General features: G+C 43.5%; 21 non-coding genes across 21 annotated transcripts in view; all 21 read right to left on the reverse strand.

Moving 5' to 3' along the window:
* The window catches only part of LOC136741687 (5S ribosomal RNA), a 119-nt gene extending 109 nt beyond the window's left edge, over window positions 1–10 (reverse strand). The window contains exon 1 of the ribosomal RNA XR_010814367.1: window positions 1–10. This exon is cut by the window's left edge and continues 109 nt beyond it. This is a non-coding gene — a ribosomal RNA (5S ribosomal RNA).
* A 1,066-nt stretch (window positions 11–1,076) lies between these two features.
* On the reverse strand, window positions 1,077–1,195 carry LOC136741376 (5S ribosomal RNA). The gene has a single exon (XR_010814071.1). It is a non-coding gene; the product is annotated as a 5S ribosomal RNA (ribosomal RNA).
* Window positions 1,196–2,251: 1,056 nt separating this feature from the next.
* On the reverse strand, window positions 2,252–2,370 carry LOC136741344 (5S ribosomal RNA). Its single transcript, XR_010814041.1, has one exon. It is a non-coding gene; the product is annotated as a 5S ribosomal RNA (ribosomal RNA).
* Window positions 2,371–3,426: 1,056 nt separating this feature from the next.
* Window positions 3,427–3,545, reverse strand: LOC136741345 (5S ribosomal RNA). Its single transcript, XR_010814042.1, has one exon. It is a non-coding gene; the product is annotated as a 5S ribosomal RNA (ribosomal RNA).
* Window positions 3,546–4,601: 1,056 nt separating this feature from the next.
* Window positions 4,602–4,720, reverse strand: LOC136741346 (5S ribosomal RNA). The gene has a single exon (XR_010814043.1). It is a non-coding gene; the product is annotated as a 5S ribosomal RNA (ribosomal RNA).
* A 1,056-nt stretch (window positions 4,721–5,776) lies between these two features.
* LOC136741564 (5S ribosomal RNA) lies at window positions 5,777–5,895 on the reverse strand. The gene has a single exon (XR_010814251.1). It is a non-coding gene; the product is annotated as a 5S ribosomal RNA (ribosomal RNA).
* A 1,056-nt stretch (window positions 5,896–6,951) lies between these two features.
* LOC136741456 (5S ribosomal RNA) lies at window positions 6,952–7,070 on the reverse strand. The gene has a single exon (XR_010814148.1). It is a non-coding gene; the product is annotated as a 5S ribosomal RNA (ribosomal RNA).
* A 1,056-nt stretch (window positions 7,071–8,126) lies between these two features.
* On the reverse strand, window positions 8,127–8,245 carry LOC136741614 (5S ribosomal RNA). Its single transcript, XR_010814299.1, has one exon. It is a non-coding gene; the product is annotated as a 5S ribosomal RNA (ribosomal RNA).
* A 1,066-nt stretch (window positions 8,246–9,311) lies between these two features.
* On the reverse strand, window positions 9,312–9,430 carry LOC136741447 (5S ribosomal RNA). The gene has a single exon (XR_010814140.1). It is a non-coding gene; the product is annotated as a 5S ribosomal RNA (ribosomal RNA).
* Window positions 9,431–10,486: 1,056 nt separating this feature from the next.
* Window positions 10,487–10,605, reverse strand: LOC136741699 (5S ribosomal RNA). Its single transcript, XR_010814378.1, has one exon. It is a non-coding gene; the product is annotated as a 5S ribosomal RNA (ribosomal RNA).
* Window positions 10,606–11,670: 1,065 nt separating this feature from the next.
* LOC136741438 (5S ribosomal RNA) lies at window positions 11,671–11,789 on the reverse strand. Its single transcript, XR_010814131.1, has one exon. It is a non-coding gene; the product is annotated as a 5S ribosomal RNA (ribosomal RNA).
* A 1,066-nt stretch (window positions 11,790–12,855) lies between these two features.
* LOC136741573 (5S ribosomal RNA) lies at window positions 12,856–12,974 on the reverse strand. Its single transcript, XR_010814259.1, has one exon. It is a non-coding gene; the product is annotated as a 5S ribosomal RNA (ribosomal RNA).
* Window positions 12,975–14,039: 1,065 nt separating this feature from the next.
* LOC136741439 (5S ribosomal RNA) lies at window positions 14,040–14,158 on the reverse strand. Its single transcript, XR_010814132.1, has one exon. It is a non-coding gene; the product is annotated as a 5S ribosomal RNA (ribosomal RNA).
* A 1,066-nt stretch (window positions 14,159–15,224) lies between these two features.
* Window positions 15,225–15,343, reverse strand: LOC136741448 (5S ribosomal RNA). Its single transcript, XR_010814141.1, has one exon. It is a non-coding gene; the product is annotated as a 5S ribosomal RNA (ribosomal RNA).
* A 1,056-nt stretch (window positions 15,344–16,399) lies between these two features.
* Window positions 16,400–16,518, reverse strand: LOC136741700 (5S ribosomal RNA). The gene has a single exon (XR_010814379.1). It is a non-coding gene; the product is annotated as a 5S ribosomal RNA (ribosomal RNA).
* Window positions 16,519–17,583: 1,065 nt separating this feature from the next.
* Window positions 17,584–17,702, reverse strand: LOC136741440 (5S ribosomal RNA). The gene has a single exon (XR_010814133.1). It is a non-coding gene; the product is annotated as a 5S ribosomal RNA (ribosomal RNA).
* Window positions 17,703–18,768: 1,066 nt separating this feature from the next.
* On the reverse strand, window positions 18,769–18,887 carry LOC136741574 (5S ribosomal RNA). Its single transcript, XR_010814260.1, has one exon. It is a non-coding gene; the product is annotated as a 5S ribosomal RNA (ribosomal RNA).
* A 1,065-nt stretch (window positions 18,888–19,952) lies between these two features.
* LOC136741441 (5S ribosomal RNA) lies at window positions 19,953–20,071 on the reverse strand. The gene has a single exon (XR_010814134.1). It is a non-coding gene; the product is annotated as a 5S ribosomal RNA (ribosomal RNA).
* Window positions 20,072–21,137: 1,066 nt separating this feature from the next.
* LOC136741547 (5S ribosomal RNA) lies at window positions 21,138–21,256 on the reverse strand. The gene has a single exon (XR_010814234.1). It is a non-coding gene; the product is annotated as a 5S ribosomal RNA (ribosomal RNA).
* Window positions 21,257–22,322: 1,066 nt separating this feature from the next.
* Window positions 22,323–22,441, reverse strand: LOC136741527 (5S ribosomal RNA). Its single transcript, XR_010814216.1, has one exon. It is a non-coding gene; the product is annotated as a 5S ribosomal RNA (ribosomal RNA).
* Window positions 22,442–23,496: 1,055 nt separating this feature from the next.
* LOC136741347 (5S ribosomal RNA) lies at window positions 23,497–23,615 on the reverse strand. Its single transcript, XR_010814044.1, has one exon. It is a non-coding gene; the product is annotated as a 5S ribosomal RNA (ribosomal RNA).
* Window positions 23,616–23,824: the final 209 nt, after the last annotated feature.

The raw sequence follows: 23,824 nt of genomic DNA on the forward strand, positions 1-23,824 counted from the left end.
GGCCGTAAGCCAGGGAGGCTGTCCCTGACGCTCTACTTAAAGGGAAGGCAATATCCGTTTCTGCCGTTCATACTTACAGTTGAACTGTCTCTCTACTCTAAAGCCCGGGACACACCAGCGCGCCGCAGACAGTCCCTGCTAACACGCCACGTTGTGGCAACATTGTGGCAACGTTGTGCGTTAGCTGGGGTGCCACACCAGACCGGAACTATATATTACAAAACGAACACATTGTCTTGATAAAACAGCTGTAATTGAGTGCCTGACACGCCAGTCAAGCGCAATCATGAGAAGGTGTGCATTTCAGTAAGGATTTCAATTGACATGCAGTATGAAACTGAAAGGAGGTTGCATCACTATGATGCATAACATTGCATGTATTGTATTTTCAAGTGTGTGCATTCATCCTTTTGTCATTTTGTTTTGAAAGCAGAAGAATCATTCAACAGGTTGCTGAGACAAATGTAAACCAGTAAAACATATGAAGAGAAACAAACCTTGAATATAAGTTCAGTTGTTTAAACATTTGACAAACTATGGTGAGGGGGTAAGAAAACACACAAATCAAGCAGCTCCTGTATTTCAATACACCAGAACCCAATATTATTGGCGAGTCGGGTAGTCCATCATCACAGTTCGAGGGCAGGCATCATTTCAGTAATTTCATCCCGTTGCATTCACATCCGTGCCTTGAATGAGATTGAATGTGATCTTTGCTCTCAAGTATGTTCCCAAGTTTTACACTTTCGTGCTTTGCATGAATGGGAATGGAACCGTGTGTGTTGAATGAGGCTCCTTGTGAGCACTGATCTTTGTCCGGTGGAGTTCCTTTTTGTGTTGCTGTAATTGTGTCATTTCTCGATGAGAAAGATTAGGCAACATTTAGTCACTTCTAGCCATGATGCTCAATTTATTTACGAATGTACCCTAGTTACTAGGGACCGTTTACGTTGGAGAACAAGATCTATTGTATGCCTGTGTATTTGGGGAAGTCAAATCTGAAATAATGATGAAATTGCGTGTATCCAAAGTTAAAACTCGTGATTTGTCGCGCTCTGGTGTGTAAAAGATGCAAAAGCTTACAGCACCTGGTATTCCCAGGCGGTCTCCCATCCAAGTACTGACCAGGCCTGAGCCTGCTTAGCTTCCGAGATCGGACGAGATCGGGCGTATTCAGGCTAGTATGGCCGTAAGCCAGGGAGGCTGTCCCTGACGCTCTACTTAAAGGGATGGCAATATCCGTTTCTGCCGTTCATACTTACAGTTGAACTGTCTCTCTACTCTAAAGCCCGGGACACACCAGCGCGCCGCAGACAGTCCCTGCTAATATGCCACGTTGTGGCAACGTTGTGCGTTAGCTGGGGTGCCACACCAGACCGGAACTATATTTTACAAAACGAACACATTTGTCTTGATAAAACAGCTGTAATTGAGTGCCTGACACGCCAGTCAAGCGCAATCTTGAGAAGGTGTGCATTTCAGTAAGGATTTCAATTGACATGCAGTATGAAACTGAAAGGAGGTTGCATCACTATGATGCATAACATTGCATGTATTGTATTTTCAAGTGTGTGCATTCATCCTGTTGTCATTTTGTTTTGAAAGCAGAAGAATCATTCAACAGGTTGCTGAGACAAATGTAAACCAGTAAAACATATGAAGAGAAACAAACCTTGAATATAAGTTCAGTTGTTTAAACATTTGACAAACTATGGTGAGGGGGTAAGAAAACACACAAATCCAGCAGCTCCTGTATTTCAATACACCAGAACCCAATATTATTGGCGAGTCGGGTAGTCCATCATCACAGTTCGAGGGCAGGCATCATTTCAGTAATTTCATCCCGTTGCATTCACATCCGTGCCTTGAATGAGATTGAATGTGATCTTTGCTCTCAAGTATGTTCCCAAGTTTTACACTTTCGTGCTTTGCATGAATGGGAATGGAACCGTGTGTGTTGAATGAGGCTCCTTGTGAGCACTGATCTTTGTCCGGTGGAGTTCCTTTTTGTGTTGCTGTAATTGTGTCATTTCTCGATGAGAAAGATTAGGCAACATTTAGTCACTTCTAGCCATGATGCTCAATTTATTTACGAATGTACCCTAGTTACTAGGGACCGTTTACGTTGGAGAACAAGATCTATTGTATGCCTGTGTATTTGGGGAAGTCAAATCTGAAATAATGATGAAATTGCGTGTATCCAAAGTTAAAACTCATGATTTGTCGCCCTTTGGTGTGTAAAAGATGCAAAAGCTTACAGCACCTGGTATTCCCAGGCGGTCTCCCATCCAAGTACTGACCAGGCCCGAGCCTGCTTAGCTTCCGAGATCGGACGAGATCGGGCGTATTCAGGCTAGTATGGCCGTAAGCCAGGGAGGCTGTCCCTGACGCTCTACTTAAAGGGATGGCAATATCCGTTTCTGCCGTTCATACTTACAGTTGAACTGTCTCTCTACTCTAAAGCCCGGGACACACCAGCGCGCCGCAGACAGTCCCTGCTAATATGCCACGTTGTGGCAACGTTGTGCGTTAGCTGGGGTGCCACACCAGACCGGAACTATATTTTACAAAACGAACACATTTGTCTTGATAAAACAGCTGTAATTGAGTGCCTGACACGCCAGTCAAGCGCAATCTTGAGAAGGTGTGCATTTCAGTAAGGATTTCAATTGACATGCAGTATGAAACTGAAAGGAGGTTGCATCACTATGATGCATAACATTGCATGTATTGTATTTTCAAGTGTGTGCATTCATCCTGTTGTCATTTTGTTTTGAAAGCAGAAGAATCATTCAACAGGTTGCTGAGACAAATGTAAACCAGTAAAACATATGAAGAGAAACAAACCTTGAATATAAGTTCAGTTGTTTAAACATTTGACAAACTATGGTGAGGGGGTAAGAAAACACACAAATCCAGCAGCTCCTGTATTTCAATACACCAGAACCCAATATTATTGGCGAGTCGGGTAGTCCATCATCACAGTTCGAGGGCAGGCATCATTTCAGTAATTTCATCCCGTTGCATTCACATCCGTGCCTTGAATGAGATTGAATGTGATCTTTGCTCTCAAGTATGTTCCCAAGTTTTACACTTTCGTGCTTTGCATGAATGGGAATGGAACCGTGTGTGTTGAATGAGGCTCCTTGTGAGCACTGATCTTTGTCCGGTGGAGTTCCTTTTTGTGTTGCTGTAATTGTGTCATTTCTCGATGAGAAAGATTAGGCAACATTTAGTCACTTCTAGCCATGATGCTCAATTTATTTACGAATGTACCCTAGTTACTAGGGACCGTTTACGTTGGAGAACAAGATCTATTGTATGCCTGTGTATTTGGGGAAGTCAAATCTGAAATAATGATGAAATTGCGTGTATCCAAAGTTAAAACTCGTGATTTGTCGCGCTCTGGTGTGTAAAAGATGCAAAAGCTTACAGCACCTGGTATTCCCAGGCGGTCTCCCATCCAAGTACTGACCAGGCCCGAGCCTGCTTAGCTTCCGAGATCGGACGAGATCGGGCGTATTCAGGCTAGTATGGCCGTAAGCCAGGGAGGCTGTCCCTGACGCTCTACTTAAAGGGATGGCAATATCCGTTTCTGCCGTTCATACTTACAGTTGAACTGTCTCTCTACTCTAAAGCCCGGGACACACCAGCGCGCCGCAGACAGTCCCTGCTAATATGCCACGTTGTGGCAACGTTGTGCGTTAGCTGGGGTGCCACACCAGACCGGAACTATATTTTACAAAACGAACACATTTGTCTTGATAAAACAGCTGTAATTGAGTGCCTGACACGCCAGTCAAGCGCAATCTTGAGAAGGTGTGCATTTCAGTAAGGATTTCAATTGACATGCAGTATGAAACTGAAAGGAGGTTTCATCACTATGATGCATAACATTGCATGTATTGTATTTTCAAGTGTGTGCATTCATCCTGTTGTCATTTTGTTTTGAAAGCAGAAGAATCATTCAACAGGTTGCTGAGACAAATGTAAACCAGTAAAACATATGAAGAGAAACAAACCTTGAATATAAGTTCAGTTGTTTAAACATTTGACAAACTATGGTGAGGGGGTAAGAAAACACACAAATCCAGCAGCTCCTGTATTTCAATACACCAGAACCCAATATTATTGGCGAGTCGGGTAGTCCATCATCACAGTTCGAGGGCAGGCATCATTTCAGTAATTTCATCCCGTTGCATTCACATCCGTGCCTTGAATGAGATTGAATGTGATCTTTGCTCTCAAGTATGTTCCCAAGTTTTACACTTTCGTGCTTTGCATGAATGGGAATGGAACCGTGTGTGTTGAATGAGGCTCCTTGTGAGCACTGATCTTTGTCCGGTGGAGTTCCTTTTTGTGTTGCTGTAATTGTGTCATTTCTCGATGAGAAAGATTAGGCAACATTTAGTCACTTCTAGCCATGATGCTCAATTTATTTACGAATGTACCCTAGTTACTAGGGACCGTTTACGTTGGAGAACAAGATCTATTGTATGCCTGTGTATTTGGGGAAGTCAAATCTGAAATAATGATGAAATTGCGTGTATCCAAAGTTAAAACTCGTGATTTGTCGCGCTCTGGTGTGTAAAAGATGCAAAAGCTTACAGCACCTGGTATTCCCAGGCGGTCTCCCATCCAAGTACTGACCAGGCCCGAGCCTGCTTAGCTTCCGAGATCGGACGAGATCGGGCGTATTCAGGCTAGTATGGCCGTAAGCCAGGGAGGCTGTCCCTGACGCTCTACTTAAAGGGATGGCAATATCCGTTTCTGCCGTTCATACTTACAGTTGAACTGTCTCTCTACTCTAAAGCCCGGGACACACCAGCGCGCCGCAGACAGTCCCTGCTAATATGCCACGTTGTGGCAACGTTGTGCGTTAGCTGGGGTGCCACACCAGACCGGAACTATATTTTACAAAACGAACACATTTGTCTTGATAAAACAGCTGTAATTGAGTGCCTGACACGCCAGTCAAGCGCAATCTTGAGAAGGTGTGCATTTCAGTAAGGATTTCAATTGACATGCAGTATGAAACTGAAAGGAGGTTGCATCACTATGATGCATAACATTGCATGTATTGTATTTTCAAGTGTGTGCATTCATCCTGTTGTCATTTTGTTTTGAAAGCAGAAGAATCATTCAACAGGTTGCTGAGACAAATGTAAACCAGTAAAACATATGAAGAGAAACAAACCTTGAATATAAGTTCAGTTGTTTAAACATTTGACAAACTATGGTGAGGGGGTAAGAAAACACACAAATCCAGCAGCTCCTGTATTTCAATACACCAGAACCCAATATTATTGGCGAGTCGGGTAGTCCATCATCACAGTTCGAGGGCAGGCATCATTTCAGTAATTTCACCCCGTTGCATTCACATCCGTGCCTTGAATGAGATTGAATGTGATCTTTGCTCTCAAGTATGTTCCCAAGTTTTACACTTTCGTGCTTTGCATGAATGGGAATGGAACCGTGTGTGTTGAATGAGGCTCCTTGTGAGCACTGATCTTTGTCCGGTGGAGTTCCTTTTTGTGTTGCTGTAATTGTGTCATTTCTCGATGAGAAAGATTAGGCAACATTTAGTCACTTCTAGCCATGATGCTCAATTTATTTACGAATGTACCCTAGTTACTAGGGACCGTTTACGTTGGAGAACAAGATCTATTGTATGCCTGTGTATTTGGGGAAGTCAAATCTGAAATAATGATGAAATTGCGTGTATCCAAAGTTAAAACTCGTGATTTGTCGCGCTCTGGTGTGTAAAAGATGCAAAAGCTTACAGCACCTGGTATTCCCAGGCGGTCTCCCATTCAAGTACTGACCAGGCCCGAGCCTGCTTAGCTTCCGAGATCGGACGAGATCGGGCGTATTCAGACTAGTATGGCCGTAAGCCAGGGAGGCTGTCCCTGACGCTCTACTTAAAGGGATGGCAATATCCGTTTCTGCCGTTCATACTTACAGTTGAACTGTCTCTCTACTCTAAAGCCCGGGACACACCAGCGCGCCGCAGACAGTCCCTGCTAATATGCCACGTTGTGGCAACGTTGTGCGTTAGCTGGGGTGCCACACCAGACCGGAACTATATTTTACAAAACGAACACATTTGTCTTGATAAAACAGCTGTAATTGAGTGCCTGACACGCCAGTCAAGCGCAATCTTGAGAAGGTGTGCATTTCAGTAAGGATTTCAATTGACATGCAGTATGAAACTGAAAGGAGGTTGCATCACTATGATGCATAACATTGCATGTATTGTATTTTCAAGTGTGTGCATTCATCCTGTTGTCATTTTGTTTTGAAAGCAGAAGAATCATTCAACAGGTTGCTGAGACAAATGTAAACCAGTAAAACATATGAAGAGAAACAAACCTTGAATATAAGTTCAGTTGTTTAAACATTTGACAAACTATGGTGAGGGGGTAAGAAAACACACAAATCCAGCAGCTCCTGTATTTCAATACACCAGAACCCAATATTATTGGCGAGTCGGGTAGTCCATCATCACAGTTCGAGGGCAGGCATCATTTCAGTAATTTCATCCCGTTGCATTCACATCCGTGCCTTGAATGAGATTCAATGTGATCTTTGCTCTCAAGTATGTTCCCAAGTTTTACACTTTCGTGCTTTGCATGAATGGGAATGGAACCGTGTGTGTTGAATGAGGCTCCTTGTGAGCACTGATCTTTGTCCGGTGGAGTTCCTTTTTGTGTTGCTGTAATTGTGTCATTTCTCGATGAGAAAGATTAGGCAACATTTAGTCACTTCTAGCCATGATGCTCAATTTATTTACGAATGTACCCTAGTTACTAGGGACCGTTTACGTTGGAGAACAAGATCTATTGTATGCCTGTGTATTTGGGGAAGTCAAATCTGAAATAATGATGAAATTGCGTGTATCCAAAGTTAAAACTCGTGATTTGTCGCGCTCTGGTGTGTAAAAGATGCAAAAGCTTACAGCACCTGGTATTCCCAGGCGGTCTCCCATTCAAGTACTGACCAGGCCCGAGCCTGCTTAGCTTCCGAGATCGGACGAGATCGGGCGTATTCAGGCTAGTATGGCCGTAAGCCAGGGAGGGTGTCCCTGACGCTCTACTTAAAGGGATGGCAATATCCGTTTCTGCCGTTCATACTTACAGTTGAACTGTCTCTCTACTCTAAAGCCCGGGACACACCAGCGCGCCGCAGACAGTCCCTGCTAATATGCCACGTTGTGGCAACGTTGTGCGTTAGCTGGGGTGCCACACCAGACCGGAACTATATTTTACAAAACGAACACATTTGTCTTGATAAAACAGCTGTAATTGAGTGCCTGACACGCCAGTCAAGCGCAATCTTGAGAAGGTGTGCATTTCAGTAAGGATTTCAATTGACATGCAGTATGAAACTGAAAGGAGGTTGCATCACTATGATGCATAACATTGCATGTTTTGTATTTTCAAGTGTGTGCATTCATCCTGTTGTCATTTTGTTTTGAAAGCAGAAGAATCATTCAACAGGTTGCTGAGACAAATGTAAACCAGTAAAACATATGAAGAGAAACAAACCTTGAATATAAGTTCAGTTGTTTAAACATTTGACAAACTATGGTGAGGGGGTAAGAAAACACACAAATCCAGCAGCTCCTGTATTTCAATACACCAGAACCCAATATTATTGGCGAGTCGGGTAGTCCATCATCACAGTTCGAGGGCAGGCATCATTTCAGTAATTTCATCCCGTTGCATTCACATCCGTGCCTTGAATGAGATTCAATGTGATCTTTGCTCTCAAGTATGTTCCCAAGTTTTACACTTTCGTGCTTTGCATGAATGGGAATGGAACCGTGTGTGTTGAATGAGGCTCCTTGTGAGCACTGAACTTTGTCCGGTGGAGTTCCTTTTTGTGTTGCTGTAATTGTGTCATTTCTCGATGAGAAAGATTAGGCAACATTTAGTCACTTCTAGCCATGATGCTCAATTTATTTACAAATGTACACTAGTTACTAGGGACCGTTTACGTTGGAGAACAAGATCTATTGTATGCCTGTGTATTTGGGGAAGTCAAATCTGAAATAATGATGAAATTGCGTGTATCCAAAGTTAAAACTTGTGATTTGTCGCCCTTTGGTGTGTAAAAGATGCAAAAGCTTACAGCACCTGGTATTCCCAGGCGGTCTCCCATCCAAGTACTGACAAGGCCCGAGCCTGCTTAGCTTCCGAGATCGGACGAGATCGGGCGTATTCAGGCTAGTATGGCCGTAAGCCAGGGAGGCTGTCCCTGACGCTCTACTTAAAGGGAAGGCAATATCCGTTTCTGCCGTTCATACTTACAGTTGAACTGTCTCTCTACTCTAAAGCCCGGGACACACCAGCGCGCCGCAGACAGTCCCTGCTAACACGAAACGTTGTGGCAACATTGTGGCAACGTTGTGCGTTAGCTGGGGTGCCACACCAGACCGGAACTATATATTACAAAACGAACACATTGTCTTGATAAAACAGCTGTAATTGAGTGCCTGACACGCCAGTCAAGCGCAATCTTGAGAAGGTGTGCATTTCAGTAAGGATTTCAATTGACATGCAGTATGAAACTGAAAGGAGGTTGCATCACTATGATGCATAACATTGCATGTATTGTATTTTCAAGTGTGTGCATTCATCCTGTTGTCATTTTGTTTTGAAAGCAGAAGAATCATTCAACAGGTTGCTGAGACAAATGTAAACCAGTAAAACATATGAAGAGAAACAAACCTTGAATATAAGTTCAGTTGTTTAAACATTTGACAAACTATGGTGAGGGGGTAAGAAAACACACAAATCCAGCAGCTCCTGTATTTCAATACACCAGAAGCCAATATTATTGGCGAGTCGGGTAGTCCATCATCACAGTTCGAGGGCAGGCATCATTTCAGTAATTTCATCCCGTTGCATTCACATCCGTGCCTTGAATGAGATTCAATGTGATCTTTGCTCTCAAGTATGTTCCCAAGTTTTACACTTTCGTGCTTTGCATGAATGGGAATGGAACCGTGTGTGTTGAATGAGGCTCCTTGTGAGCACTGAACTTTGTCCGGTGGAGTTCCTTTTTGTGTTGCTGTAATTGTGTCATTTCTCGATGAGAAAGATTAGGCAACATTTAGTCACTTCTAGCCATGATGCTCAATTTATTTACAAATGTACACTAGTTACTAGGGACCGTTTACGTTGGAGAACAAGATCTATTGTATGCCTGTGTATTTGGGGAAGTCAAATCTGAAATAATGATGAAATTGCGTGTATCCAAAGTTAAAACTTGTGATTTGTCGCCCTTTGGTGTGTAAAAGATGCAAAAGCTTACAGCACCTGGTATTCCCAGGCGGTCTCCCATCCAAGTACTGACCAGGCCCGAGCCTGCTTAGCTTCCGAGATCGGACGAGATCGGGCGTATTCAGGCTAGTATGGCCATAAGCCAGGGAGGCTGTCCCTGACGCTCTACTTAAAGGGAAGGCAATATCCGTTTCTGCCATTCATACTTACAGTTGAACTGTCTCTCTACTCTAAAGCCCGGGACACACCAGCGCGCCGCAGACAGTCCCTGCTAACACGCCACGTTGTGGCAACGTTGTGCGTTAGCTGGGGTGCCACACCAGACCGGAACTATATTTTACAAAACGAACACATTTGTCTTGATAAAACAGCTGTAATTGAGTGCCTGACACGCCAGTCAAGCGCAATCTTGAGAAGGTGTGCATTTCAGTAAGGATTTCAATTGACATGCAGTATGAAACTGAAAGGAGGTTGCATCACTATGATGCATAACATTGCATGTATTGTATTTTCAAGTGTGTGCATTCATCCTGTTGTCATTTTGTTTTGAAAGCAGAAGAATCATTCAACAGGTTGCTGAGACAAATGTAAACCAGTAAAACATATGAAGAGAAACAAACCTTGAATATAAGTTCAGTTGTTTAAACATTTGACAAACTATGGTGAGGGGGTAAGAAAACACACAAATCCAGCAGCTCCTGTATTTCAATACACCAGAACCCAATATTATTGGCGAGTCGGGTAGTCCATCATCACAGTTCGAGGGCAGGCATCATTTCAGTAATTTCATCCCGTTGCATTCACATCCGTGCCTTGAATGAGATTGAATGTGATCTTTGCTCTCAAGTATGTTCCCAAGTTTTACACTTTCGTGCTTTGCATGAATGGGAATGGAACCGTGTGTGTTGAATGAGGCTCCTTGTGAGCACTGAACTTTGTCCGGTGGAGTTCCTTTTTGTGTTGCTGTAATTGTGTCATTTCTTGATGAGAAAGATTAGGCAACATTTAGTCACTTCTAGCCATGATGCTCAATTTATTTACGAATGTACCCTAGTTACTAGGGACCGTTTACGTTGGAGAACAAAATGTATTGTATGCCTGTGTATTTGGGGAAGTCAAATCTGAAATAATGATGAAATTGTGTGTATCCAAAGTTAAAAATCGTGATTTGTCACCCTCTGGTGTGTCAAAGGTGCAAAAGCTTAAAGCACCTGGTATTCCCAGGCGGTCTCCTATTCAAGTACTGACCAGGCCCGAGCCTGCTTGGCTTCCGAGATCGGACGAGATCGGGCGTATTCAGGCTAGTATGGCCGTAAGCAAGTGAGACTTTCCCTGACGCTCTACTTAAAGGGAAGGCAATATCCGTTTCTGCCGTTCATACTTACAGTTGAACTGTCTCTCTACTCTAAAGCCCGGGACATACCAGCGTGTCGCAGAAAGTCCCTGCTAACACGCCACGTTGTGGCAACGTTGTGGCAACGTTGTGCATTAGCTGGGGTGCCACACCAGACCGGAACTATATTTTACAAAACGATCACATTGTCTTGATAAAACAGCTGTAATTGAGTGCCTGACACGCCAGTCAAGCGCAATCTTGAGAAGGTGTGCATTTCAGTAAGGATATCAATTGACATGCAGTATGAAACTGAAAGGAGGTTGCATCACTATGATGCATAACATTGCATGTATTGTATTTTCAAGTGTGTGCATTCATCCTGTTGTCATTTTGTTTTGAAAGCAGAAGAATCATTCAACAGGTTGCTGAGACAAATGTAAACCAGTAAAACATATGAAGAGAAACAAACCTTGAATATAAGTTCAGTTGTTTAAACATTTGACAAACTATGGTGAGGGGGTAAGAAAACACACAAATCCAGCAGCTCCTGTATTTCAATACACCAGAACCCAATATTATTGGCGAGTCGGGTAGTCCATCATCACAGTTCGAGGGCAGGCATCATTTCAGTAAATTCATCCCGATGCATTCACATCCGTGCCTTGAATGAGATTGAATGTGATCTTTGCTCTCAAGTATGTTCCCAAGTTTTACACTTTCGTGCTTTGCATGAATTGGAATGGAACCATGTGTGTTGAATGAGGCTCCTTGTGAGCACTGAACTTTGTCCGGTGGAGTTCTTTTTGTGTTGCTGTAATTGTGTCATTTCTCGATGAGAAAGATTAGGCAACATTTAGTCACTTCTAGCCATGATGCTCAATTTATTGACGAATGTACCCTAGTTACTAGGGACCGTTTACGTTGGAGAACAAGATCTATTGTATGCCTGTGTATTTGGGGAAGTAAAACCTGAAATAATGATGAAATTGTGTGTATCCAAAGTTAAAACTCGTGATTTGTCGCCCTCTGGTGTGTAAAAGGTGCAAAAGCTTACAGCACCTGGTATTCCCAGGCGGTCTCCCATCCAAGTACTGACCAGGCCCAAGCCTGCTTGGCTTCCGAGATCGGACGAGATCGGGCGTATTCAGGCTAGTATGGCCGTAAGCCAGGGAGGCTGTCCCTGACGCTCTACTTAAAGGGAAGGCAATATCCGTTTCTGCCGATCATACTTACAGTTGAACTGTCTCTCTACTCTAAAGCCCGGGACACACCAGTGCGCCGCAGACAGTCCCTGCTAACACGCCACGTTGTGGCAACATTGTGGCAACGTTGTGCGTTAGCTGGGGTGCCACACCAGACCGGAACTATATTTTACAAAACGAACACATTGTCTTGATAATACAGCTGTAATTGAGTGCCTGACACGCCAGTCAAGCGCAATCTTGAGAAGGTGTGCATTTCAGTAAGGATTTCAATTGACATGCAGTATGAAACTGAAAGGAGGTTGCATCACTATGATGCATAACATTGCATGTATTGTATTTTCAAGTGTGTGCATTCATCCTGTTGTCATTTTGTTTTGAAAGCAGAAGAATCATTCAACAGGTTGCTGAGACAAATGTAAACCAGTAAAACATATGAAGAGAAACAAACCTTGAATATAAGTTCAGTTGTTTAAACATTTGACAAACTATGGTGAGGGGGTAAGAAAACACACAAATCCAGCAGCTCCTGTATTTCAATACACCAGAACCCAATATTATTGGCGAGTCGGGTAGTCCATCATCACAGTTCGAGGGCAGGCATCATTTCAGTAATTTCATCCCGTTGCATTCACATCCGTGCCTTGAATGAGATTGAATGTGATCTTTGCTCTCAAGTATGTTCCCAAGTTTTACACTTTCGTGCTTTGCATGAATGGGAATGGAACCGTGTGTGTTGAATGAGGCTCCTTGTGAGCACTGAACTTTGTCCGGTGGAGTTCCTTTTTGTGTTGCTGTAATTGTGTCATTTCTCGATGAGAAAGATTAGGCAACATTTAGTCACTTCTAGCCATGATGCTCAATTTATTTACGAATGTACCCTAGTTACTAGGGACCGTTTACGTTGGAGAACAAGATCTATTGTATGCCTGTGTATTTGGGGAAGTAAAATCTGAAATAATGATGAAATTGTGTGTATCCAAAGTTAAAACTCGTGATTTGTCGCCCTCTGGTGTGTAAAAGGTGCAAAAGCTTACAGCACCTGGTATTCCCAGGCGGTCTCCCATTCAAGTACTGACCAGGCCCGAGCCTGCTTGGCTTCCGAGATCGGACGAGATCGGGCGTATTCAGGCTAGTATGGCCGTAAGCCAGGTAGGCTGTCCCTGACGCTCTACTTAAAGGGATGGCAATATCCGTTTCTGCCGTTCATACTTACAGTTGAACTGTCTCTCTACTCTAAAGCCCGGGACACACCAGTGCGCCGCAGACAGTCCCTGCTAACACGCCACGTTGTGGCAACGTTGTGGCAACGTTGTGCGTTAGCTGGGGTGCCACACCAGACCGGAACTATATTTTACAAAACGAACACATTGTCTTGATAAAACAGCTGTAATTGAGTGCCTGACACGCCAGTCAAGCGCAATCTTGAGAAGGTGTGCATTTCAGTAAGGATTTCAATTGACATGCAGTATGAAACTGAAAGGAGGTTGCATCACTATGATGCATAACATTGCATGTATTGTATTTTCAAGTGTGTGCATTCATCCTGTTGTCATTTTGTTTTGAAAGCAGAAGAATCATTCAACAGGTTGCTGAGACAAATGTAAACCAGTAAAACATATGAAGAGAAACAAACCTTGAATATAAGTTCAGTTGTTTAAACATTTGACAAACTATGGTGAGGGGGTAAGAAAACACACAAATCCAGCAGCTCCTGTATTTCAATACACCAGAACCCAATATTATTGGCGAGTCGGGAAGTCCATCATCACAGTTCGAGGGCAGGCATCATTTCAGTAATTTCATCCCGTTGCATTCACATCCGTGCCTTGAATGAGATTGAATGTGATCTTTGCTCTCAAGTATGTTCCGAAGTTTTACACTTTCGTGCTTTGCATGAATGGGAATGGAACCGTGTGTGTTGAATGAGGCTCCTTGTGAGCACTGAACTTTGTCCGGTGGAGTTCTTTTTGTGTTGCTGTAATTGTGTCATTTCTCGATGAGAAAGATTAGGCAACATTTAGTCACTTCTAGCCATGATGCTCAATTTATTTACGAATGTACCCTAGTTACTAGGGACCGTTTACGTTGGAGAACAAGATCTATTGTATGCCTGTGTATTTGGGGAAGTAAAACCTGAAATAATGATGAAATTGTCTGTATCCCAAGTTAAAACTCGTGATTTGTCGCCCTCTGGTGTGTAAAAGGTGCAAAAGCTTACAGCACCTGGTATTCCCAGGCGGTCTCCCATCCAAGTACTGACCAGGCCCAAGCCTGCTTGGCTTCCGAGATCGGACGAGATCGGGCGTATTCAGGCTAGTATGGCCGTAAGCCAGGGAGGCTGTCCCTGACGCTTTACTTAAAGGGAAGGCAATATCCGTTTCTGCCGATCATACTTACAGTTGAACTGTCTCTCTACTCTAAAGCCCGGGACACACCAGTGCGCCGCAGACAGTCCCTGCTAACACGCCACGTTGTGGCAACGTTGTGGCAACGTTGTGCGTTAGCTGGGGTGCCACACCAGACCGGAACTATATTTTACAAAACGAACACATTGTCTTGATAATACAGCTGTAATTGAGTGCCTGACACGCCAGTCAAGCGCAATCTTGAGAAGGTGTGCATTTCAGTAAGGATTTCAATTGACATGCAGTATGAAACTGAAAGGAGGTTGCATCACTATGATGCATAACATTGCATGTATTGTATTTTCAAGTGTGTGCATTCATCCTGTTGTCATTTTGTTTTGAAAGCAGAAGAATCATTCAACAGGTTGCTGAGACAAATGTAAACCAGTAAAACATATGAAGAGAAACAAACCTTGAATATAAGTTCAGTTGTTTAAACATTTGACAAACTATGGTGAGGGGGTAAGAAAACACACAAATCCAGCAGCTCCTGTATTTCAATACACCAGAACCCAATATTATTGGCGAGTCGGGTTGTCCATCATCACAGTTCGAGGGCAGGCATCATTTCAGTAATTTCATCCCGTTGCATTCACATCCGTGCCTTGAATGAGATTGAATGTGATCTTTGCTCTCAAGTATGTTCCCAAGTTTTACACTTTCGTGCTTTGCATGAATGGGAATGGAACCGTGTGTGTTGAATGAGGCTCCTTGTGAGCACTGAACTTTGTCCGGTGGAGTTCCTTTTTGTGTTGCTGTAATTGTGTCATTTCTCGATGAGAAAGATTAGGCAACATTTAGTCACTTCTAGCCATGATGCTCAATTTATTTACGAATGTACCCTAGTTACTAGGGACCGTTTACGTTGGAGAACAAGATCTATTGTATGCCTGTGTATTTGGGGAAGTCAAATCTGAAATAATGATGAAATTGCGTGTATCCAAAGTTAAAACTTGTGATTTGTCGCCCTTTGGTGTGTAAAAGATGCAAAAGCTTACAGCACCTGGTATTCCCAGGCGGTCTCCCATCCAAGTACTGACCAGGCCCGAGCCTGCTTAGCTTCCGAGATCGGACGAGATCGGGCGTATTCAGGCTAGTATGGCCATAAGCCAGGGAGGCTGTCCCTGACGCTCTACTTAAAGGGAAGGCAATATCCGTTTCTGCCATTCATACTTACAGTTGAACTGTCTCTCTACTCTAAAGCCCGGGACACACCAGCGCGCCGCAGACAGTCCCTGCTAACACGCCACGTTGTGGCAACGTTGTGCGTTAGCTGGGGTGCCACACCAGACCGGAACTATATTTTACAAAACGAACACATTTGTCTTGATAAAACAGCTGTAATTGAGTGCCTGACACGCCAGTCAAGCGCAATCTTGAGAAGGTGTGCATTTCAGTAAGGATTTCAATTGACATGCAGTATGAAACTGAAAGGAGGTTGCATCACTATGATGCATAACATTGCATGTATTGTATTTTCAAGTGTGTGCATTCATCCTGTTGTCATTTTGTTTTGAAAGCAGAAGAATCATTCAACAGGTTGCTGAGACAAATGTAAACCAGTAAAACATATGAAGAGAAACAAACCTTGAATATAAGTTCAGTTGTTTAAACATTTGACAAACTATGGTGAGGGGGTAAGAAAACACACAAATCCAGCAGCTCCTGTATTTCAATACACCAGAACCCAATATTATTGGCGAGTCGGGTAGTCCATCATCACAGTTCGAGGGCAGGCATCATTTCAGTAATTTCATCCCGTTGCATTCACATCCGTGCCTTGAATGAGATTGAATGTGATCTTTGCTCTCAAGTATGTTCCCAAGTTTTACACTTTCGTGCTTTGCATGAATGGGAATGGAACCGTGTGTGTTGAATGAGGCTCCTTGTGAGCACTGAACTTTGTCCGGTGGAGTTCCTTTTTGTGTTGCTGTAATTGTGTCATTTCTTGATGAGAAAGATTAGGCAACATTTAGTCACTTCTAGCCATGATGCTCAATTTATTTACGAATGTACCCTAGTTACTAGGGACCGTTTACGTTGGAGAACAAAATGTATTGTATGCCTGTGTATTTGGGGAAGTCAAATCTGAAATAATGATGAAATTGTGTGTATCCAAAGTTAAAAATCGTGATTTGTCACCCTCTGGTGTGTCAAAGGTGCAAAAGCTTAAAGCACCTGGTATTCCCAGGCGGTCTCCTATTCAAGTACTGACCAGGCCCGAGCCTGCTTGGCTTCCGAGATCGGACGAGATCGGGCGTATTCAGGCTAGTATGGCCGTAAGCAAGTGAGACTTTCCCTGACGCTCTACTTAAAGGGAAGGCAATATCCGTTTCTGCCGTTCATACTTACAGTTGAACTGTCTCTCTACTCTAAAGCCCGGGACATACCAGCGTGTCGCAGAAAGTCCCTGCTAACACGCCACGTTGTGGCAACGTTGTGGCAACGTTGTGCATTAGCTGGGGTGCCACACCAGACCGGAACTATATTTTACAAAACGATCACATTGTCTTGATAAAACAGCTGTAATTGAGTGCCTGACACGCCAGTCAAGCGCAATCTTGAGAAGGTGTGCATTTCAGTAAGGATATCAATTGACATGCAGTATGAAACTGAAAGGAGGTTGCATCACTATGATGCATAACATTGCATGTATTGTATTTTCAAGTGTGTGCATTCATCCTGTTGTCATTTTGTTTTGAAAGCAGAAGAATCATTCAACAGGTTGCTGAGACAAATGTAAACCAGTAAAACATATGAAGAGAAACAAACCTTGAATATAAGTTCAGTTGTTTAAACATTTGACAAACTATGGTGAGGGGGTAAGAAAACACACAAATCCAGCAGCTCCTGTATTTCAATACACCAGAACCCAATATTATTGGCGAGTCGGGTAGTCCATCATCACAGTTCGAGGGCAGGCATCATTTCAGTAAATTCATCCCGATGCATTCACATCCGTGCCTTGAATGAGATTGAATGTGATCTTTGCTCTCAAGTATGTTCCCAAGTTTTACACTTTCGTGCTTTGCATGAATTGGAATGGAACCATGTGTGTTGAATGAGGCTCCTTGTGAGCACTGAACTTTGTCCGGTGGAGTTCTTTTTGTGTTGCTGTAATTGTGTCATTTCTCGATGAGAAAGATTAGGCAACATTTAGTCACTTCTAGCCATGATGCTCAATTTATTGACGAATGTACCCTAGTTACTAGGGACCGTTTACGTTGGAGAACAAGATCTATTGTATGCCTGTGTATTTGGGGAAGTAAAACCTGAAATAATGATGAAATTGTGTGTATCCAAAGTTAAAACTCGTGATTTGTCGCCCTCTGGTGTGTAAAAGGTGCAAAAGCTTACAGCACCTGGTATTCCCAGGCGGTCTCCCATCCAAGTACTGACCAGGCCCAAGCCTGCTTGGCTTCCGAGATCGGACGAGATCGGGCGTATTCAGGCTAGTATGGCCGTAAGCCAGGGAGGCTGTCCCTGACGCTCTACTTAAAGGGAAGGCAATATCCGTTTCTGCCGATCATACTTACAGTTGAACTGTCTCTCTACTCTAAAGCCCGGGACACACCAGTGCGCCGCAGACAGTCCCTGCTAACACGCCACGTTGTGGCAACATTGTGGCAACGTTGTGCGTTAGCTGGGGTGCCACACCAGACCGGAACTATATTTTACAAAACGAACACATTGTCTTGATAATACAGCTGTAATTGAGTGCCTGACACGCCAGTCAAGCGCAATCTTGAGAAGGTGTGCATTTCAGTAAGGATTTCAATTGACATGCAGTATGAAACTGAAAGGAGGTTGCATCACTATGATGCATAACATTGCATGTATTGTATTTTCAAGTGTGTGCATTCATCCTGTTGTCATTTTGTTTTGAAAGCAGAAGAATCATTCAACAGGTTGCTGAGACAAATGTAAACCAGTAAAACATATGAAGAGAAACAAACCTTGAATATAAGTTCAGTTGTTTAAACATTTGACAAACTATGGTGAGGGGGTAAGAAAACACACAAATCCAGCAGCTCCTGTATTTCAATACACCAGAACCCAATATTATTGGCGAGTCGGGTAGTCCATCATCACAGTTCGAGGGCAGGCATCATTTCAGTAATTTCATCCCGTTGCATTCACATCCGTGCCTTGAATGAGATTGAATGTGATCTTTGCTCTCAAGTATGTTCCCAAGTTTTACACTTTCGTGCTTTGCATGAATGGGAATGGAACCGTGTGTGTTGAATGAGGCTCCTTGTGAGCACTGAACTTTGTCCGGTGGAGTTCCTTTTTGTGTTGCTGTAATTGTGTCATTTCTCGATGAGAAAGATTAGGCAACATTTAGTCACTTCTAGCCATGATGCTCAATTTATTTACGAATGTACCCTAGTTACTAGGGACCGTTTACGTTGGAGAACAAGATCTATTGTATGCCTGTGTATTTGGGGAAGTAAAATCTGAAATAATGATGAAATTGTGTGTATCCAAAGTTAAAACTCGTGATTTGTCGCCCTCTGGTGTGTAAAAGGTGCAAAAGCTTACAGCACCTGGTATTCCCAGGCGGTCTCCCATTCAAGTACTGACCAGGCCCGAGCCTGCTTGGCTTCCGAGATCGGACGAGATCGGGCGTATTCAGGCTAGTATGGCCGTAAGCCAGGTAGGCTGTCCCTGACGCTCTACTTAAAGGGATGGCAATATCCGTTTCTGCCGTTCATACTTACAGTTGAACTGTCTCTCTACTCTAAAGCCCGGGACACACCAGTGCGCCGCAGACAGTCCCTGCTAACACGCCACGTTGTGGCAACGTTGTGGCAACGTTGTGCGTTAGCTGGGGTGCCACACCAGACCGGAACTATATTTTACAAAACGAACACATTGTCTTGATAAAACAGCTGTAATTGAGTGCCTGACACGCCAGTCAAGCGCAATCTTGAGAAGGTGTGCATTTCAGTAAGGATTTCAATTGACATGCAGTATGAAACTGAAAGGAGGTTGCATCACTATGATGCATAACATTGCATGTATTGTATTTTCAAGTGTGTGCATTCATCCTGTTGTCATTTTGTTTTGAAAGCAGAAGAATCATTCAACAGGTTGCTGAGACAAATGTAAACCAGTAAAACATATGAAGAGAAACAAACCTTGAATATAAGTTCAGTTGTTTAAACATTTGACAAACTATGGTGAGGGGGTAAGAAAACACACAAATCCAGCAGCTCCTGTATTTCAATACACCAGAACCCAATATTATTGGCGAGTCGGGAAGTCCATCATCACAGTTCGAGGGCAGGCATCATTTCAGTAATTTCATCCCGTTGCATTCACATCCGTGCCTTGAATGAGATTGAATGTGATCTTTGCTCTCAAGTATGTTCCGAAGTTTTACACTTTCGTGCTTTGCATGAATGGGAATGGAACCGTGTGTGTTGAATGAGGCTCCTTGTGAGCACTGAACTTTGTCCGGTGGAGTTCTTTTTGTGTTGCTGTAATTGTGTCATTTCTCGATGAGAAAGATTAGGCAACATTTAGTCACTTCTAGCCATGATGCTCAATTTATTTACGAATGTACCCTAGTTACTAGGGACCGTTTACGTTGGAGAACAAGATCTATTGTATGCCTGTGTATTTGGGGAAGTAAAACCTGAAATAATGATGAAATTGTCTGTATCCCAAGTTAAAACTCGTGATTTGTCGCCCTCTGGTGTGTAAAAGGTGCAAAAGCTTACAGCACCTGGTATTCCCAGGCGGTCTCCCATCCAAGTACTGACCAGGCCCAAGCCTGCTTGGCTTCCGAGATCGGACGAGATCGGGCGTATTCAGGCTAGTATGGCCGTAAGCCAGGGAGGCTGTCCCTGACGCTTTACTTAAAGGGAAGGCAATATCCGTTTCTGCCGATCATACTTACAGTTGAACTGTCTCTCTACTCTAAAGCCCGGGACACACCAGTGCGCCGCAGACAGTCCCTGCTAACACGCCACGTTGTGGCAACGTTGTGGCAACGTTGTGCGTTAGCTGGGGTGCCACACCAGACCGGAACTATATTTTACAAAACGAACACATTGTCTTGATAATACAGCTGTAATTGAGTGCCTGACACGCCAGTCAAGCGCAATCTTGAGAAGGTGTGCATTTCAGTAAGGATTTCAATTGACATGCAGTATGAAACTGAAAGGAGGTTGCATCACTATGATGCATAACATTGCATGTATTGTATTTTCAAGTGTGTGCATTCATCCTGTTGTCATTTTGTTTTGAAAGCAGAAGAATCATTCAACAGGTTGCTGAGACAAATGTAAACCAGTAAAACATATGAAGAGAAACAAACCTTGAATATAAGTTCAGTTGTTTAAACATTTGACAAACTATGGTGAGGGGGTAAGAAAACACACAAATCCAGCAGCTCCTGTATTTCAATACACCAGAACCCAATATTATTGGCGAGTCGGGTTGTCCATCATCACAGTTCGAGGGCAGGCATCATTTCAGTAATTTCATCCCGTTGCATTCACATCCGTGCCTTGAATGAGATTGAATGTGATCTTTGCTCTCAAGTATGTTCCCAAGTTTTACACTTTCGTGCTTTGCATGAATGGGAATGGAACCGTGTGTGTTGAATGAGGCTCCTTGTGAGCACTGAACTTTGTCCGGTGGAGTTCCTTTTTGTGTTGCTGTAATTGTGTCATTTCTCGATGAGAAAGATTAGGCAACATTTAGTCACTTCTAGCCATGATGCTCAATTTATTTACGAATGTACCCTAGTTACTAGGGACCGTTTACGTTGGAGAACAAGATCTATTGTATGCCTGTGTATTTGGGGAAGTAAAATCTGAAATAATGATGAAATTGTCTGTATCCCAAGTTAAAACTCGTGATTTGTCGCCCTCTGGTGTGTAAAAGGTACAAAAGCTTACAGCACCTGGTATTCCCAGGCGGTCTCCCATCCAAGTACTGACCAGGCCCGAGCCTGCTTGGCTTCCGAGATCAGACGAGATCGGGCGTATTCAGGCTAGTATGGCCGTAAGCCAGGGAGGGTGTCCCTGACGCTCTACTTAAAGGGATGGCAATATCCGTTTCTGCCGTTCATACTTACAGTTGAACTGTCTCTCTACTCTAAAGCCCGGGACACACCAGTGCGCCGCAGACAGTCCCTGCTAACACGCCACGTTGTGGCAACGTTGTGGCAACGTTGTGCGTTAGCTGGGGTGCCACACCAGACCGGAACTATATTTTACAAAACGAACACATTGTCTTGATAAAACAGCTGTAATTGAGTGCCTGACACGCCAGTCAAGCGCAATCTTGAGAAGGTGTGCATTTCAGTAAGGATTTCAATTGACATGCAGTATGAAACTGAAAGGAGGTTGCATCACTATGATGCATAACATTGCATGTATTGTATTTTCAAGTGTGTGCATTCATCCTGTTGTCATTTTGTTTTGAAAGCAGAAGAATCATTCAACAGGTTGCTGAGACAAATGTAAACCAGTAAAACATATGAAGAGAAACAAACCTTGAATATAAGTTCAGTTGTTTAAACATTTGAAAAACTATGGTGAGGGGGTAAGAAAACACACAAATCCAGCAGCTCCTGTATTTCAATACACCAGAACCCAATATTATTGGCGAGTCGGGTAGTCCATCATCACAGTTCGAGGGCAGGCATCATATCAGTAATTTCATCCCGTTGCATTCACATCCGTGCCTTGAATGAGATTGAATGTGATCTTTGCTCTCAAGTATGTTCCCAAGTTTTACACTTTCGTGCTTTGCATGAATGGGAATGGAACCGTGTGTGTTGAATGAGGCTCCTTGTGAGCACTGAACTTTGTCCGGTGGAGTTCCTTTTTGTGTTGCTGTAATTGTGTCATTTCTCGATGAGAAAGATTAGGCAACATTTAGTCACTTCTAGCCATGATGCTCAATTTATTTACGAATGTACCCTAGTTACTAGGGACCGTTTACGTTGGAGAACAAGATCTATTGTATGCCTGTGTATTTGGGGAAGTAAAATCTGAAATAATGATGAAATTGCGTGTATCCAAAGTTAAAACTCGTGATTTGTCGCCCTCTGGTGTGTAAAAGGTGCAAAAGCTTACAGCACCTGGTATTCCCAGGCGGTCTCCCATCCAAGTACTGACCAGGCCCGAGCCCGCTTGGCTTCCGAGATCTGATGAGATCGGGCGTATTCAGGCTAGTATGGCCGTAAGCCAGGGAGGGTGTCCCTGACGCTCTACTTAAAGGGAAGGCAATATCCGTTTCTGCCGTTCATACTTACAGTTGAACTGTCTCTCTACTCTAAAGCCCGGGACACACCAGCGCACCGCAGACAGTCCCTGCTAACATGCCACGTTGTGGCAACGTTGTGCGTTAGCTGGGGTGCCACACCAGACCGGAACTATATATTACAAAACGAACACATTGTCTTGATAAAACAGCTGTAATTGTGTGCCTGACACGCCAGTCAAGCGCAATCTTGAGAAGGTGTGCATTTCAGTAAGGATTTCAATTGACATGCAGTATGAAACTGAAAGGAGGTTGCATCACTATGATGCATAACATTGCATGTATTGTATTTTCAAGTGTGTGCATTCATCCTGTTGTCATTTTGTTTTGAAAGCAGAAGAATCATTCAACAGGTTGCTGAGACAAATGTAAACCAGTAAAACATATGAAGAGAAACAAACCTTGAATATAAGTTCAGTTGTTTAAACATTTGACAAACTATGGTGAGGGGGTAAGAAAACACACAAATCCAGCAGCTCCTGTATTTCAATACACCAGAACCCAATATTATTGGCGAGTCGGGTAGTCCATCATCACAGTTCGAGGGCAGGCATCATTTCAGTAATTTCATCCCGTTGCATTCACATCCGTGCCTTGAATGAGATTGAATGTGATCTTTGCTCTCAAGTATGTTCCCAAGTTTTACACTTTCGTGCTTTGCATGAATGGGAATGGAACCGTGTGTGTTGAATGAAGCTCCTTGTGAGCACTGAACTTTGTCCGGTGGAGTTCCTTTTTGTGTTGCTGTAATTGTGTCATTTCTCGATGAGAAAGATTAGGCAACATTTAGTCACTTCTAGCCATGATGCTCAATTTATTTACGAATGTACCCTAGTTACTAGGGACCGTTTACGTTGGAGAACAAGATCTATTGTATGCCTGTGTATTTGGGGAAGTCAAATCTGAAATAATGATGAAATTGCGTGTATCCAAAGTTAAAACTCGTGATTTGTCGCCCTCTGGTGTGTAAAAGATGCAAAAGCTTACAGCACCTGGTATTCCCAGGCGGTCTCCCATCCAAGTACTGACCAGGCCCGAGCCTGCTTAGCTTCCGAGATCGGACGAGATCGGGCGTATTCAGGCTAGTATGGCCGTAAGCCAGGGAGGCTGTCCCTGACGCTCTACTTAAAGGGAAGGCAATATCCGTTTCTGCCGTTCATACTTACAGTTGAACTGTCTCTCTACTCTAAAGCCCGGGACACACCAGCGCGCCGCAGACAGTCCCTGCTAACACGCCACGTTGTGGCAACATTGTGGCAACGTTGTACGTTAGCTGGGGTGCCACACCAGACCGGAACTATATATTAC

Source organism: Amia ocellicauda, unplaced genomic scaffold (genome assembly GCF_036373705.1).
Source record: "Amia ocellicauda isolate fAmiCal2 unplaced genomic scaffold, fAmiCal2.hap1 HAP1_SCAFFOLD_68, whole genome shotgun sequence".
In the NCBI taxonomy this organism is placed as follows: Eukaryota; Metazoa; Chordata; class Actinopteri; order Amiiformes; family Amiidae; genus Amia; species Amia ocellicauda.